The sequence below is a fragment of the Leuciscus leuciscus genome (assembly GCF_965113295.1).
Source record: "Leuciscus leuciscus genome assembly, chromosome: 12".
In the NCBI taxonomy this organism is placed as follows: Eukaryota; Metazoa; Chordata; class Actinopteri; order Cypriniformes; family Leuciscidae; genus Leuciscus; species Leuciscus leuciscus.
In genome coordinates, this window is record NC_138736.1 from 14878851 (window position 1) to 14895867 (window position 17017).

Below are 17017 nucleotides of genomic sequence, written 5' to 3' on the forward strand. Positions count from 1 at the left end.
GTCGGCAACTGCAGGTCTTAAAGGGACAGCACCCAATATAGCGGTCTCACACGAGGTCAATCAAATAACAATGGGAACAGAGAAAATTACTCACTGCTCATAACTAAATAACTTTTGTAGCTTTAATAAGGATTCATTTATATCTAATTTATAAATTATGCAGTGCAGAGTTTTTTACGCTTTATTCAATTTCTTTTTATTTCTCATATTTATCAAGACATCAGTAGCTGTAACGTTATTAGTATCAGTGATACTGGCCTTCATTTATATATATAAAAAAATGTCATTAAACAAGTATTTAAAATATAATGTCTTTATTTAGTTATTTTATGTTTTTCTACATTAATCTGGAGATTAAATGTGAAATGATTAAATGATCAAATATAGTAAAAACGTATAGACTTGGGTAACACTTCATAATAACGTTCAGTTGTAGGTCATTAATAAGTGGTTAGTTAATGATGAACTAATCATTTACAAAACATGCATAAATGATTAGCATGTGATATACTAACATTTTATGTATGTTTTGTAAATTTCATTACAAGTGATTAGTAAATGATTAACTAATTATTTACAAAATATGACTATGCGTTTCATAAATGTTCATTATGTTACATTTTTTTTGTATGACGCACTTAATCAGAAAAAAAGTGTATTTAATCTAGTAAATTTTTGGGATCGATTGACTGCACAATTAATACGTTTAATCAACCTAATATCATTACTTTTGCTTTGCATTAAAGTTATGTTACAGTTTGCGTTGCATGCTGAGGTGAAGGAGTACCTGGAGCGTGGAGTTTACCAAGGGAACGCCGACACCGGACGGAAGAGAATTGTCAGGCGTTCTGCTAAGAAGTTCATTGTGCAGGGGAAGTAGAAAAAATATCATTGCCTTTTAATGTGTTAAATGTATTCTGTGATTTACAGTATCCGCTACGTTTGCTTATGATAAAACAACTAATTTTACATAATATTTTCTTCAATAAATAACATGATTTAAATACTGTGTGTTGCGTTCCCTCACATTACCTCTTTATGTCTCTAACACAGGTGGACATCTTTATTACAAGACTGCAGACGGATCAAACCGTCTAGTTGTCATGGATGAGAAACAGAAGGAACGAGTCCTTCGGGACTGCCATGACAGCCCAGCTACAGGTGGGCATCAGGGGATAACAAGGACATTTAATAAGATTGCAAGCGCATACTACTGGCAAGGCATCTTTCCGGACGTCACGAAGTGGGTAAGATAATTGTAGACTCAAATTCCTGACCCACGAGATGGTTTCATACAGCCCCTCAAGTGTAAATAATTAACTCATTGGTACGTTATGTAGAGGCCACAACATATTATATTGAGGACCACAACATCATATTCTATTAAATACTTAATGGTGTTAAGTTGTGTCCTCAAGATCCTATGTTGAGTTTGAGACCCCTGATGTAGTTGTACAAAGTAATGTGTTTCTGTTGTTTGTAATGTTACAAACACCTACATTTTTTAGGTTGCCCAATGTCCACAGTGTCAGTGTAATGATACTATTAAAACAGTGGCTCCAGTGTTGCACCCTATCAAGGTCACTAAAGCCTGGAATGTAATAGGAATGGATTTGATGGGACCATTTCCAACCAGTCCTCAGGGGAACATTTATGTCCTCACAATGACTGACCTCTTCACCAAATGGGTTTTCGCCAAATCCCTGAAGTGTAAGACCGCAGTTGAGGTGGCTAAAGGGGTCTTACAAGCATTTAATGCATATGGACTGGTTGAAAGAATAATCACAGACCAGGGGAGGGAGTTTGTGAACCAGGTTATTATTATTTAGTTAAGAAGATTTTATTATTACATTTTTTGGCTATATGTTATAAGAATGTACCATGTCTTTGATACCTTTTGGATAACAGCTAAATGAGGACATATTTAAGGAATTGGGTGTGAAGCAGTGTGTCACGTCAGCTTACCACCCTCAGTCAAATGGACAGGATGAGAGGACTAATCAGACAATAAAGAGGTCATTGTCAAAGTACTGCAATGACATGCAGAATGACTGGGACGAAAAACTGGAGGATGTGGTGCATGCCATCAACACCTCAAAGCAGGTGATTGGAACTGCTTAAAAAAGAAATGACTATATGCAATTGATTATGTAAATGTAATTTGTTGAAACACTTTTTTTTAGGGCTCTACAAAGTATACACCATTCTTTTTGATGTTTCACCGGCACCCAAACACGCCAGAGGTTCTAAACACAAAGGTAGTATCTGAGACAGATTGCTTTGTAGCAGAGGATCCGAATATTGTAATGCCAACACGGATGGTAGAGGTGACAGCAGTACAGGCAAAGGTAATTGTCTCTAGTATGAACTATAATTAAGTAATAATTCACATTATTTAAGGTATTCTATTAAGTCTGTTTATTGTACATTATCTTCATAAGGTGCGGGATCACATTGCAAAAGCACAGGGGAAGCAAAAGGCAGAGTACGAGTCCCGGAAAAGAAAAAATGTGAAATCATTTCACATCCACGAAGGAGAGGAGGTACTCAAAGCAAACAAAAGAAAAGAGGGACGCAAAGGTGGACGTTTAGAGGGGAACTGGACAGGCCCTTTTGTAGTCGAAGACATTACCGGAAAAGGGGTTGCTACACTTGCAGACAAATCAGGCAACATTCTCCGCCAGAAAACCAATGTGTCCCAACTCAAACCATTCCTGCGGCGTGACATTAACCTGAATGGTGAGAAAGGCAGTACATTAAAGTAGATGGTCCACTTTTTGAAGTAAATGTTTATGGCAAATTTAAAATATTACATATACAACCTTTTTCAGTGAAAATTCATGACGACCATGATTCTTACTGCCTGAAGACAGACATGGCAGGAGGTGATGCATCACGCACAGGTATGCTTTATTTGATTTAATTTAAAAAAAGTACAATAAGTAACTTTGACAAAGATTTGTGACTGATCCAAATGTGTTTACAGAAATTGAAAAAAAAAAACAGTTTTCAATGGATCGCTTTCACATCTTGGAGCTAGAAGAGGTAAGATGTTAAATAAATGGAAGTCTGTTATATAATATATAATATTATATATGTAAGACAATTACAAAGCTTTTTTTTTTCTAGGAAATGTATATGAGAATTTTGAGTGAGGAAACCGACAGAAAGCGGCCACTCATTCAGTTTCCGAGATGCCAGGCCACAGTTGAAGATTTCGAGACACTGTGTCCAGTCCACAGAAGAAAAGTTTCCCATGGCTGAATGACGATGTTAGAATTTTAATTTGCGAGTCTCTATTTGCCCCAATGGAATAAATGCTTTGTGGGATCTCCATATCTCAGCTCTGGAAGGCTCTAGACTAGAGCCTCCAATCATGCATTCATGTCTATGTCTCAGCACCCTCTAACAGAATCCAAGATTTCAAGAATATCCAAGAAACTTTATTTTTTGACCCAAAATATCTATAAGGGGTACGTACACCTTATAGTTTTTTTGGGGCGAAAAATAAAGTTTCTTGGATATTCTCGAAACCGTGGATTTTGTTAGAGGGTGCTGAGACATAGACATGAATGCATGATTGGAGAAATTTTGGGACTCAGGCGAGCCCTCCATATGTGTCCAATGGGAGCTTATTTATATGGTCTTTTGTACACAAACCTCCTATATGTACTTCTTTTATTATTCAACAACATTTTATTGAAATCTACTATTTCTTTTAGATTCTTGACACAAGGATTGCACTGCTCTGTAAAGCACATGGTGGAACTGCTTTACAGGTGCACACGTTCGTTCTCTGGTGGCGATCCTTCACTATCAAGAAACATGTGGATGACAGTCACATTTCTTGTCTGAAGGTAAATGAAAATCTATGAAATAAATTTCAGGGCCAGGGGACACACTTACTTACTTATTTACCTAAAAATATTTTAAAGGACCTTGATGAGAATGACACAGTCCTTATTCCAAGAATTGTTGGTGGACAGAGCCCCGAAAAGGGAAACCACTTCATTTTGTGGGTATGTATGGATAAAAAAATAAATAAATGTTTTGCTCAACAGTTGTTACTCTGGTTAAAGCGGTTTCTGTTTATGTTGTAAAGGTCTTGGATGGTTTGCTGAATCGTATTCGAGTTTACGACCCCACTGGCAACTACAAGTCAATTTCTGCGATGGACCTGGCTATACTATGGTATTTTGTGCTTTGTAAATGTCAAAACTGTTATCTTTATTTACTAATGTACATTTCTTTTTTCTTTTGTGCAAAAGCAATGCCTTCCGAAATACTTGGGACTTGGGAAAATGGACTGTTGAGTACCCAGAACAGTGGAGGCTGGCTGACTCTAACAACTGTGGGGTTTTGGTTTGTACAGTAAGTTAAATAAATGCTTTTATTTATTTATTTTATTTTATTTTTATCTACATTACTTTAACAACTGTGTTTATTTCATTAGATGGCAGAAATGGAGGTGAGGGACAAATGGACCTCTATGAAAAACGAGGTGATACAGGGAGACGATCTGTGGCATCTGAGAAGATATCACGCATCATCTATGGCAGCATATGCTGTTCAGCATATGACGTATAAAAGGTATGTGTAAAATGTGTGTCCTCATTCATATAAATCAACTTAAAATTGTAATAAATCAAGTAGATCGATGATTTTTAAAATATAGGACAGTCGAGGAGGTGGGAAAAAAAGGAATTTGTTCTCTTGTCAGTGATACTGAAATTCAGGTACATATAAGACTTTACAAAATTTTAAATGGCTAGATATTGTTTGCTATACTAAATATTTTTTTCAGGAGTTGTTTCAAGGAATTGTAAAAGGCTCACTGAAACCCACATGGAACAAATGGTGGCAAATGAAGACTGGAAAAATGGCAAAACCTAAGAGCTTTCATCCTGCCTTGTCAGCACATGTTGAGGAACTTCTGGGACACATCGACAACATTGTGTTTGAGCAAAAGAAGGACAAAAAACTTGAACATTTTGACCTTTTAATGTGTGAACTGATTCCTGAGGTAAGCATTTTATGGGATCGTTTTGGTACAAATAAGTACTTGAATTTTTTATATCACCAAAAAAACACATCATTTTCTCACCCTGGTATCATTTGATAATATGTTGGGAGAAACTGATGGCTGATTTTTATATGTTTTGGTGAACTAAACTAACTCATTAAGTAATTACTTTTTTTTATCTTTTGTACAGATAAGCCTTCTAATACTGAGACGAACGGAAGGTTTCAGTCACTTTTGGGCTGATATATCTTATCTTGTGGAGTGTGTCATTAAAATAGCCTTTTAATGTCACAACACCCCAGGTTCAACGAGCTAACTACGTTCTGCTGCGTTGCACCTTTGGGCTTGCATATCAAAGTAAAAACAGTGAGTGATGTTCCATAGCACTAAAGACTGTGCAAATGTCCAGTTGAACATGATGTGTTGCAGCATGTTTGTGTGTTTTTACAGAGTTCCCTCAAGCCAGTCCATGACACCTAGTCCAGCCTCCTCGCCTACAGGTCACGACCCCACCATCTAAAGGGGAAATTGACTGACTGCATCATCTAGGCCTTAGGATGGTTCCACAAAGAATTGACTGCATATACAACATGAATTTACTTATTGTTAATAAAAATGTAATATATTACATCTCATAATTCAGTTGAATTCATTATGTATTGTATTGTGTAATTTAATAAAAATGTTATACAAGTTTTGGTTCACTAATTTTATTACATTAAATGTTATTGTGTTGTATGATGTTCTGTATTAAGAAATAATTATGCCATAAATCATATGCATTAGTACACAAATGACATGCTTGTAACAAAAAAAAAAAACATTTTATGCCCTATTGCCCATATTATGCCCTATACATACTTAAAAATGGTATTTCTTTAAAATAAAAGATTATTATATGAACTAAGTAGTTTGATTACATTAAGATTTGTGATTCTATAATTTTATTATACTGTTCTTTAGTCAAGGCTTGACAACCAATTAATATATATACACCCACAAAACATAGCTAGCATTCTGTAATTTATTTAAATGTCTAAACTGTTAATAAGAAAAACAGTAATATACACAAATAAACATTATGTTATGGCTCTTTTAATAAATAAAATTGTACTTGTAACATATTGCGCTGATTATTGCGATAAAAAACAATGACATAATTATAATTGCACCACGAATTGCTGTGAATACGGTAAGGCAGTATAAGCTCAGTAAAGCTCATAGCACGATCATCAGATAACGTTAGCTGTATGCTATGCTACTATCTAAGCTAACTAAAAAACACACTAACAACGAGAAATGTTTAATTTCACAATCTATAGCTTCGGTTAAATACTAGTATATGAAACGTATCATTTAAAATACATTAAATACATTAATGACTCGTTATAACGTAGTACAAACGTCTTCTATAATAAAGTGATTTTGTATGATTTGTAAGCAGGCACTAAAGCGATTACCCATAAAACGTGCTTTGAACCAATCGGATTGCTTGGGTCCTCAGGGTTACCGAATACTATAGGGTTACCGAATACTATACCACACCGTATCTGCTTTACTTTTCGAAATGGATAATCCCCATGGAGGGAGAACCTGGATTTGTAAAGTTGGGACGGTTGTTTTATTCTCAACGATATGAAAAGTGTTGCCACTCCCATTTATTGCACATGTTCCCCCGAAATTATATTGCACGACCCGTAAATATGCAGGCAAACGCGGTTGCCTACTATATCAGTCGAGCCAATAGTGCGGCAAGATACTGAAATAGGATTATTATTAACCAATCAGATGTAGCTTATTTACAACAGCTGTTACACGTATGATTCAGCTTTCGGTCACGAGCAGCAGCTGCGGCGGCAGCAAATTGACCATCGCCAAGGACATTATTTCTGTGATTGTAAGTATTCATTTAATTAGAATATGATATCTATATAAAATGTTTGTTTTGTACGCTGTGTTGTTTAGCGTCTCGTTAGTGTCGTTTTAACCCTTGTATGGTGTTCGGGTCTGTAGGACCCGGTTTCATTTTTATCAAGAGAAAAATTATACGATTAATTATTTTTTCAAACTCAGACTCATTGGCCTTGGCTCATTTTCTGTGAAGAATATATATCTGAACACATTTTCAATGACCACACCACACACCCACACACACACCCACACCCACACCCACACAGGCTGTCCGGCTAGACCCGGGGCTGTGTACCTTTACTCCTCCTGTCAGAGCATATTGTTATTGTGTGTGTGTGTGTTATTGTGTGTGTGTGTGTGTGTGTGTGTGTGTGTGTGTGTGTGTGTGTGTTCTTGTATATGGTTTATGAGGACACATGTGTATAATGACATGGGTATTACAACGTAAACATGGTTTATGAGGACATATGTGTCCTTCTAAACCAAACGGCTTAAAAAACATACTAAATCTGTGATTGGTAGGTTTAGGGGTAGGTTAGTGTAGGGGGATAGATTATACAGTTTGTACATTAGAAAAACCATTACGCCTATGGAGAGTCCTCATAAACCACATATGTGTGTGTGTGTGTGTGAGATTGTAAGTGTGAGTGCAAGAGTGAGTTCTTCTGTGTTTCTTAAAGGGATACTCCACCGAAAAATGAAAATTCTGTCATTATATACTCACCCTCATGTTGTTTCAAACCTGTATGAATTTCTTTCTTTTGCTGAACAGAAAGGAAGATATCTAGAAGAATGTGAGTAACCAGACAGTTTTAGATACCATTGACTTCCATAGTAGGAAAAAAATATATACTATGGAAGTCAATGGTATCTAAAACTGTCTGGTTACTGACATTCTTCTAGATATCTTCCTTTCTGTTCAGCAAAAGAAAGAAATTCATACAGGTTTGAAACAACATGAGGGTGAGTATATGATGACAGAATTTTCATTTTTCGGTGGAGTATCCCTTTAAAGGGTCAGTAAGAAGCCAATATTCTAACCGGAGAGCTAAGAGCTCAAGTTAGAACTGCATGTAATAGAAACAAAATTATAAGTATAACTATCAAACATAGTATTTTGGTTATTTAACTTTAAAATATATATTTTATTAGATATATTTTATTGTATTTTGGTTATTCAGGGTGGCCGCGGGTCCTTAAAAAGTCTTAAATAAAATGTTCCTAATAAAAGGCCTTAAAAAGTATTAAAATGTTTTAAATTCAGATTCGATAGGTCTTAAATATTTCTGGTCACATTACCGCTAAAATTTCTCCAGTCTGACGGACCTAATGTCCGTCAAATAACCAGTGAAGCATCGAATCGCGAGAATGATTCAGATTTGATTACTTAAACAGCTATTGATAATGATAATGTAGGCTTTTTCTGGTAACGCTGTTGAGGCTCGCTCTGCTTGTCTCTGTGATAGATTTTATAGTAAGAAATCAAAACAAATGAGCATAACGGCACACATAAAAAAACTCACAGAAGAAACATACTGAGGTAAAAATTCTAAATGTTGATTTTTTATTTTTATTTATAACATGTGATATAGTTAAGTAACATAACATGACGGGAGCTATTTTGCTGAATATTCTCACGATTGCAAATGTTACATTGATTTTAGTTCAATAAACAAGTAGTTAATATTAAATTATTTCAATTACTTCGGTTAAATATTACATATACATATGCAATATAATGTGTATTTCCATCACAGATTTGGTCTTAAATTTAACTTGTTATCTGTAGACACCCTGTATTAACTGGCCGGAATTTTGAGATCGCAATAGACGTGAAGGACTATAATGCGTTAAGAGCTCGCTCAAGTACTGCGGAGCTAAACCATTTAGTGCTTTGTAAGTAATCAGCAGTATTTTAAAATGTATACGATGTTTAATAGGGAGCCAATGCAGTGTTGACAGAACCGGGCTAATATGGTCATACTTCCTGGTTCTGGTAAGAACTCGAGCTGCTGCGTTTTGAACTAGCTGTAATTTGTTTATTAAGCGTGCAGGGCAACCACCCAGTAGAGCATTACAATAATCTAGCCTTGATGTCATGAACGCATGAACTAATTGTTCCACATTTGTCATTGAGAGCATATGACGTAATTTAGATATATTTTTAAGATGGAAAAATGCGGTTTTACAGATACTAGACACGTGACTTTCAAATGAAAGATTGGTATCAAAGAGCACACCCAGGTTCCTAACCAACGATGAAGACTTAACAGAGCAGCCATCAAGTGTTAGACAGTATTCCAGGTTATTACGTGAGGGAGTTTTTTTGTCCAATAATTAGAATCTCTGTTTTTTCAGAATTAAGTAGTAGGAAATTACTAGTCATCCAATTTTTTATATCAGGTATGCATTCCGTTAATTTTGTGAATTGGTAAGTTTCGTCTGGGCGTGAAGAAAGTCCTACTATTATTCCTTTCAATAATTTGTTACATTAAGATATCACAATGCAGAAGAAAAGATCTGTCTATACTTCCGTTTCATTGTGACTTTTAAGGCCCTGTTCTAAACGGCACACTTCATGTGCATCTGTGGTGTTCCACAAGACTGCAGGGTGTCCCATTTGTCATTTTAGGTTTCAGAAGGAAGCAGACTTACACCCGACAGACAAAGCAGCGTTATGTCATGAAAGCGTGGAACTGGAGAAAGACGTCGAAGGCCTAGGGTTCCATTGGGACGGGCTGTGTCTTTATTAAAACAAATCTTTACATAGATTAAACCAATAGGCCTTTATCTCATTTCCTGGTTTTGGAACGTTCGAAATCACCAAGCAGTGTACTCGCACTTCCGGTTGTTAAGTAGTTACACTTTTAGATGAAAAGTTGGTCAGTAAACTTAAATAAAATCGCGATATAGACCAGTGTCTGTCAATATTAAACCACATAAAGACCATTTAAATAGGAATCATGCATGTTCTGTGTATCTCTGTGAATGAATGGTTTCATTTACCACACACACACTGAGGCACGCATGTTTTCAGCCTAACGTCTTAACATTAATGCACTTTATCAACACAGCTGCTCTGAGAGTCACTTCAGCAGCATTTTAGCTTCATTTGAGAAAAAACGATCATATCATAAAACACAGAGAGACTCAAAGGTGTACAAGGCAACCCGTCAAAATAAAAGTTTGGTTTAACCTTTGAAGAAAGTTTGGCTTAAATCATTACATTTTAAATAATTGGTTATAACAATTTGATCAAACCATTAAAATGGAATCAAGAAAACAAAACAAAAAAAGAAACTTTTGGCAGATGCGAGAGCGAAGTAGTCCAGTGCAATAACCGGAAGACGCCGTACACTGCTTCGCGGCTACTTCCAGCGTTCTAATGTGTTGTGATAAAGGTCTATACAATATCCCTCAGTTTCACAGACAAGTCTTAAGATAGTCCCAGACTAAAATGTATGTTTGAGCTGTTTTAACTAAAAGCATCTTGCACTGACATATCTTAAAATATGTCAGTGCCATTGTTTTGTTTCAAGATGCACACCAGTCATGTTTTTTCTAAGACACGTTTATTAAAGCTACTCAAATGCTCTAATTTAACTAAGGCCTAATCCTGGCTTACTCTAAGCCCTGTCTGTGAAACCAGGCCTAAACATTACATTTTGTATTTTAGCAAATTATCTGTAATCTACTGACATGATTTTAATTCTGAAACATATTTCTGCTTCCTAGATTATTTGATCTTTTTTCCAAGATGATCCCTGCAAGTTTCGGCCAGCTGTTGGCTAAAGTGAGCAAGCTAAGGACCCACCTGCTATTTGCTCCTTCATACTTCACTACAGCACGGCTATCAAATCAAAACTCTAAACCGTATGAAAGAAACATTCTCCTGATGGGTCCTCCTGGAGCAGGGAAGACCTGTGTAGGGCGGATTGTGGGACACAGACTAGGTATGCCTGTTATTGATATAGATGACGATGTTCTCGAAAGGACGTGGGGAATGAGTGTGGCAGACAAGCTCTCTGAAATTGGTGGTGATGGTTTTATTGAAGAAGAAGGTAAAGCAGTGTGCAGGTTTGCAGCCACAGGAAGTGTCATCTCTCTGACCGGCTCCAATCCCCTGCATTCGGACGCCATGCGGCACCTGAAGCGCTCTGGACTGGCCGTGTACCTGGATGTGGACACAGAAGATATCATGCAGAGACTCTCTCGAATGAAGGTGAACAGGATTGTGGGTCAGGATGCTGGTGTTTCTATGAGAGAGATATTGCATTACAGGGAGCAGTTTTATGAGAAATGGCTAGATGCGAGAGTCCTTTGTGGGACGGGAGATTCCGTGGAGGACGTGGCTGATAAAGTCCTGAGGACTCTGCTCAGATATGAGGATTCAGAATCAGAGGTGTTTGTTTCAACGAGGAGCCAAATGTCAAGTGACCCCAAGTTCTTCAGTGATGTCGTCATAGAGGGTCTTGCACCAGATGGAGGGCTTTACGTACCAAAAAAAGGTTTCCCCAAACTGGAACCTTCAGAATGGTTGAGAATATCCAGCCATGCCACGAGAGCTGTGGCCATACTGGAAAACTGTATCCATCCTATGGATGTGTCCCCTGTAGAATTGAGCACAATGGTGTGTCATGCTTACGGCCAGAACTTCGCCGATCAGTCGGTTGTGCCTCTAAAGCACCTCACTGATCATCAGTATCTTCTAGAACTCTTTCACGGCCCAACTGCCTCGTTTAAAGACCTGGCACTGCAGTTGATGCCTCAGCTGTTTGCCCACTGCCTGCCACAGATGTGCAACTACCTGATTCTAGTGGCCACATCTGGAGATACCGGAAGCGCGGTGCTGAACGGCTTCAGAAATCTTAAAGACAGTGACCGGGAGAGGATCGGCGTGCTTGTGGTTTTCCCTGAGAACGGAGTGAGTGAGATTCAGAAGCTACAGATGACAGGATTTCAGGAGGGCAATGCCAAGTCCATCAGCGTCCTGTCCAATTTTGACTTCTGCCAGAGGAGCATTAAACGAATGTTTGGGGACTCGAGCTTGATCGGACATTTAGCTGTGGAATATGCCACGGTTCTCAGCACCGCAAACTCGATAAACTGGGCCCGACTGCTCCCTCAGGTGGTCTATCACTGCTCGGCGTACATGGACCTGCTTAGAAATCGCACGCTGACTTTCGGAGACCCCATTGACGTGTGCATCCCTACCGGAAACTTTGGCAATGCCATGTCAGCCCTGTATGCCAAACAAATGGGAATACCCATACGGAAGGTGATCTGTGCATCCAATCATAACTGCATCATATCCGACTTCATCGCTAGTGGCAAGTATGATCTCCGCAACCGGAAGCTGCAGGTTTCAAACTCTCCTGCCATTGATATCCTGAAGTCTTCCAACCTTGAGAGGTTCATCCATCACGCTTCCGGTGGGGATGGAAGTCTTGTCAGAGATCTGTTTTTGAATCTAGAAAGAGAGCGCATCTTTAAAGTGTCGGAGACTTTACGGCAGAAGATAAATCTGGAACTTCAAGCTGGTTGGTGCTCTGAAGAAGACTGTTTGAGGGCCATACAGGAGATGCACACTACAACAGGCTTCATAATGGACACTCACACAGCGGTTGGGAAAGTAGTCGCCGATCGTATACATGACAAAACCTGCGATATGCTCCACTGCACCTTGTGATATGCTCCACTGCACACCACGGGAAGTTTGCTCCGGCTGTCTTAAAAGCCCTTCAGTGTCAAGATATCCCACCGGATCCTGTTGAGCAGTTGGATAAACTCTGCAGCATTGGAGGCCGAGAGCAGATGCATGACGCTCTGCTGAAGTGCATGGGAAACAGTGGACATCATCCACATAAAGTATGTCAGGCTGACTATAACAAGCTCACAGATGAAGTAGAAACTATGATACAAGACTCATTTCTGAGAGTCCAGTGAAACCTGCAGTACCTGCACATGTCCACTTGATGGCAAAGTCTGTCAAGAAACCCCAAACATTATACTTCCATCAAATCTGAACACAAGGTGACAGTAAAGTCATGAGATATAGTTCAAATGCTTTTCATGTAAGTCCATAAACTAGTCTTAATTGTACTTTATCATAATCTCTCAGATGTTTTATTAATTTAGTGTTGATAACTTTATTAAAAAAGCCTGTTTATACTGATAGTGGCTTAATTGCTGGCAACAGCAAACAGTCTACAGTTACATAATGAAATATTACTTGGTGGAATTATTCTTTTTGAATATTATTAATAAAAATAATTTATTTATCATTTTTATTCCTATTGCTGTTGTTGACATGTGTAGCTTATTTCTTTAAGGGTTGAAATACAAATAAATAAACTGACAAGGCAAACAAAAAGTTGTTCCCTCTTGAAGAGATAGTTCATCATCATTCACTCAAACACTCATGTTGTTCCAGACCTCAATTACTTTCTTTATTCTGTCAAACACAAAAAAATACAAATAAAATAATAATGAGAAATGAATCCGTTTTTTCCCCTTCATGTAGTAGAAGTCAATGGTAACCAAACCGGTTTGCTTTATCAACATTCTTCCCAATATCTTTATATATATATATATATAAAATGACTGAGCATCCTGGATTGGATCCTGTTTGTTTAAACGTGTATTCTCTTCAGAATGCATACATTTATCGAGCCGACTATGGAACCTTACCCTGGTATTCCAGAGTTCTCGCGAGAGCACAAGTTGAATTTGCTCAGCAAGTTAGATTTAGGTCTGGATTTCCAGGCTAATGGAACCTTGCGTCTACGTGGAATTGTACAGTAAGTGTCGATAGTGTTTTTAAATGTTATGTCAAGTTTTTATATTTTATTAAAGTTTGAACATTTTAATGCAGGGCTATATAATAATATATTTACATTTACAATCAACCTACACATACTGACTGCACAAAAGTAAAAACTTAGCTATATTCTGAATTGCAACCATGAAATTGACAACACATATGGCAGAACAAACTTAATATTTATTAATATCACAATACACTCTGCAAATACAAGAAAATTATTTCACAATTTGTATAAATAATTAGTGGATGGATCTTACTTTATTCTTGTAATTAAATAAACATTGCCGATTCTACAAAACCAATACATACTGTAAACAAACTAGTGAATATTTGACATTTTATATACAATAGTAAGAAATAACTTCAGGAGTCTTCATAGAATTATAAGAAAGCACAAAATGAAGCATAGGCTGTGCTATAACAAAACAAAGACATTGCTGAAAAATAAAGTACTATCTGTACATGTGCCTGTGTTTTAGTCGTTACAGGTTTCTGGCATATCGCTCCTTTGTGAGCTGGTGCTGGGGTTTCCTTGGCCGTCGGGTACGTGTCGTGATTCCAGCCTGGGTGGTGATGAGGGTTCGCCGTGAGTTTCCAGATGATCAGGGCAGATATGTTGGTTTCCTACCAGCTGATGATTGAATCTGGACACCATGGTGGAGATGACCTCCTCCTTGTCTGGCCACTCATACTCCGCACAAAGGTCTGATAGTATGGGTATCTTAAGTACCTCATCCATGTATGGAGCAGGGTCCACAAAAACATGCTCAAATATTAGGTCCTGCAGGTCATCTAGGTACTCTGTGCAATAAAACAAAATGTATTTATAAATGTATATCCTGTTGATGATGTTGCTTGTGCACGACCAGTATTTTCATTGTAATGAAATGCAGCCAGGTTTAGTCTGCAAGTGCACAGACCCAATTCAGGAAAATAGCCTATAGTGATGTAAAGTTATTTTAACAGCAGTTAAATTACCTGCACAACATTCCAAGAAATGGGAACACCACATTTTTTGGGGAAACCTGTAGAATGTCATTATGAAATGACTCCAAAGATGAAGTCTGGTGATGTGGACTTAGTTTGGTGATGTCCCTCAAAATCCGCGTGTTTGTCATCACTTTCTCCAGCTTGTAGAATGCCTGAGTTCCTATGAGAAATGATACAAAAATTGCATTAATTACAACTAATAACTTTAATTTGAGGTTATTTACACTTCGACTAACAGTTCCTTTTAAAAAAATTTTTTTTACATGTCGTGTTGCATAAAAATAATATTTGTTTACAGTATCATACTGGCAACAAGCCACTTGTTTCTATCTCTGCTTCCCTTTAGATGATGTAGACGAGCAGGAAAGTTTGGATCCTCTGTGTACGTTCCTGACATGGTTCAGAATCGATTTCCATTTTGCCACTCTTTCTGGTCCAGTGGTTGAAGATGATGCAGTAAATGTGGTTTTTAATGCTTCTCTGCCATTTCCGTAATTTTTCACAAGTCTTTCATCTTGGAAATGTTTTCAAGTTTCCTCACAATCCCTGTAAATAAAAATATAGACAAGCATTTTACTGCTGAGAATAAAAACAGTGATGTTCACAGTTTGCCACTACTAAATATTTGTGATATGCCTATAAACTGTCACAATTTCTTAATTTTCATATTATACCCACTATAAATCTATGTTATTGAATAAAACCTTTTTCGATGTGCCACACATCATAAAACTGGTTGATGTTATGTTCTCTGAGGCAGAGTGCGAATTACCCCACCATAATTGGGGGGTACTGCTCCTTCACTTCTTCTATGACCATCATGGTCCACTACCATATCAATCCCCACCGTGATCGCCAAGTGCAAATAGTTATACCTTTACAAGAAGCCTATTGCCTATTTCAGGGTTTTCCTGCCTTAAAATGTGGCGCAGGTGGTAAAATCATAATAATGTATTTTAATAATAAGATAACAAAAATGTGTATTTTTTTGTAGATCATCATATAGCCTAATGTGTTTTCCACAATTCATTCTGTTGGTGGAGCTTGGTACCTGGGTCCGGGGGCATTCCCCACCGGAAGAAAATTTTGTACATTTTAAAGATAAATTCATTAATCTGGTGCACTTTGAGTCACCCGAATCCACTATTAAGGCGAGACACGGCAGGCAAAAACAACGATTTTTCATGCAGTGGTCAGTTTTGAGATTTTGGGCTAGTTTACTCCTTCAATATGTGTTCTTTCAAGCTGCTATAAAGAAAACGTTGAAAATATACATTAAGATGTTTATTTTATTACATTTTGTTTACTTGCGGCAACAAGTTTCTCCCGAATTTACCAAGAAGTTAGCATTCCAACGCGACACGCCGAGATCCGTCTGTTTACTGAAAGCCCATGTTGCAGGGTTTTTTTAATTTTTTTTATTAATATAACCTTGTATGAAAATACCATATGAAAAGTAAATGCAGGATTAAAAATTGTTTTGCAAGACATAAGGGCACAAATTGAATAGAAAACGTGACAGTTTCCTTGACCGTGTTGAAAAAACGCTTTTTTTCACCATCGCGTCATATGACGCCACATGAGGTAGTCGTTTGGCTCTGCGTTCGCGCTCAGTGCAGAGATAGGTTGGTATTCAGTTGAAGCGGTCATGATTCAGTGTGTTTTCGGTGCTTATTGTATTTCAATGAATCATCGTCGTGGTAAATGATTGTGAATTATGGCCTGTCAGGACATCAAGTCCACAGGTTTCCGAATAAAAGGACGGTGCGATCTTCCGTGCCTGTGTGCGTTTTGTGCCGGGTAAGAGACGGGACTTCACTTCTGCTTCTGCTTTGAAAAACGCGGTAGTGTGTAGCGTTCACCATAGACCGGATGATTATAATCCCGGCGATATGTGGACACTGTCCCGGCTCCTTCATCGGGTCGCCCGCGGTGACGGTCCGCCATCAGCATGTGGTTCGGCCGCCGGCGGGAAACATGACGCTCACGGATCCGTCAGACATTGTACATCTGTTTTACGAAATGTGCCTTGTCTTAATTTAATTAATTAACATATCCTACATAAACTTGTAATGTACTGCATTTATGTGTTTGTTATTAGTCTGCAGAAGACACTATTGTTATTATTATTATAAATATAATATATTATGTTCTATAATTCATTTTCAATCTGTAAAAACCGACTTCAATGTTTGTGTTGGCTGTTTCTACATATAAAGTTTTTGTACAGTAAGACAGTTGTGATTGTGATAATTTTTTTTATTCAT

General features: G+C 37.6%; 1 long non-coding RNA gene and 1 pseudogene across 2 annotated transcripts; one reads left to right on the forward strand and one right to left on the reverse strand.

Annotated features, from left to right (window-relative positions):
• The first annotated feature begins 6895 nt into the window (after positions 1–6895).
• Positions 6896–13168, forward strand: LOC309511631 (threonine synthase-like 1; annotated as a pseudogene). The gene is made up of 2 exons: positions 6896–6920; positions 10670–13168. The product of its transcript is annotated as a threonine synthase-like 1 (transcript).
• A 1272-nt stretch (positions 13169–14440) lies between these two features.
• Positions 14441–16115, reverse strand: LOC309511291. Its single transcript, XR_014210570.1, has 3 exons — positions 16047–16115; positions 14739–15296; positions 14441–14561 (listed from the first exon to the last, which is right to left on the reverse strand). It is a non-coding gene; the product is annotated as an uncharacterized lncRNA (long non-coding RNA).
• Positions 16116–17017: the final 902 nt, after the last annotated feature.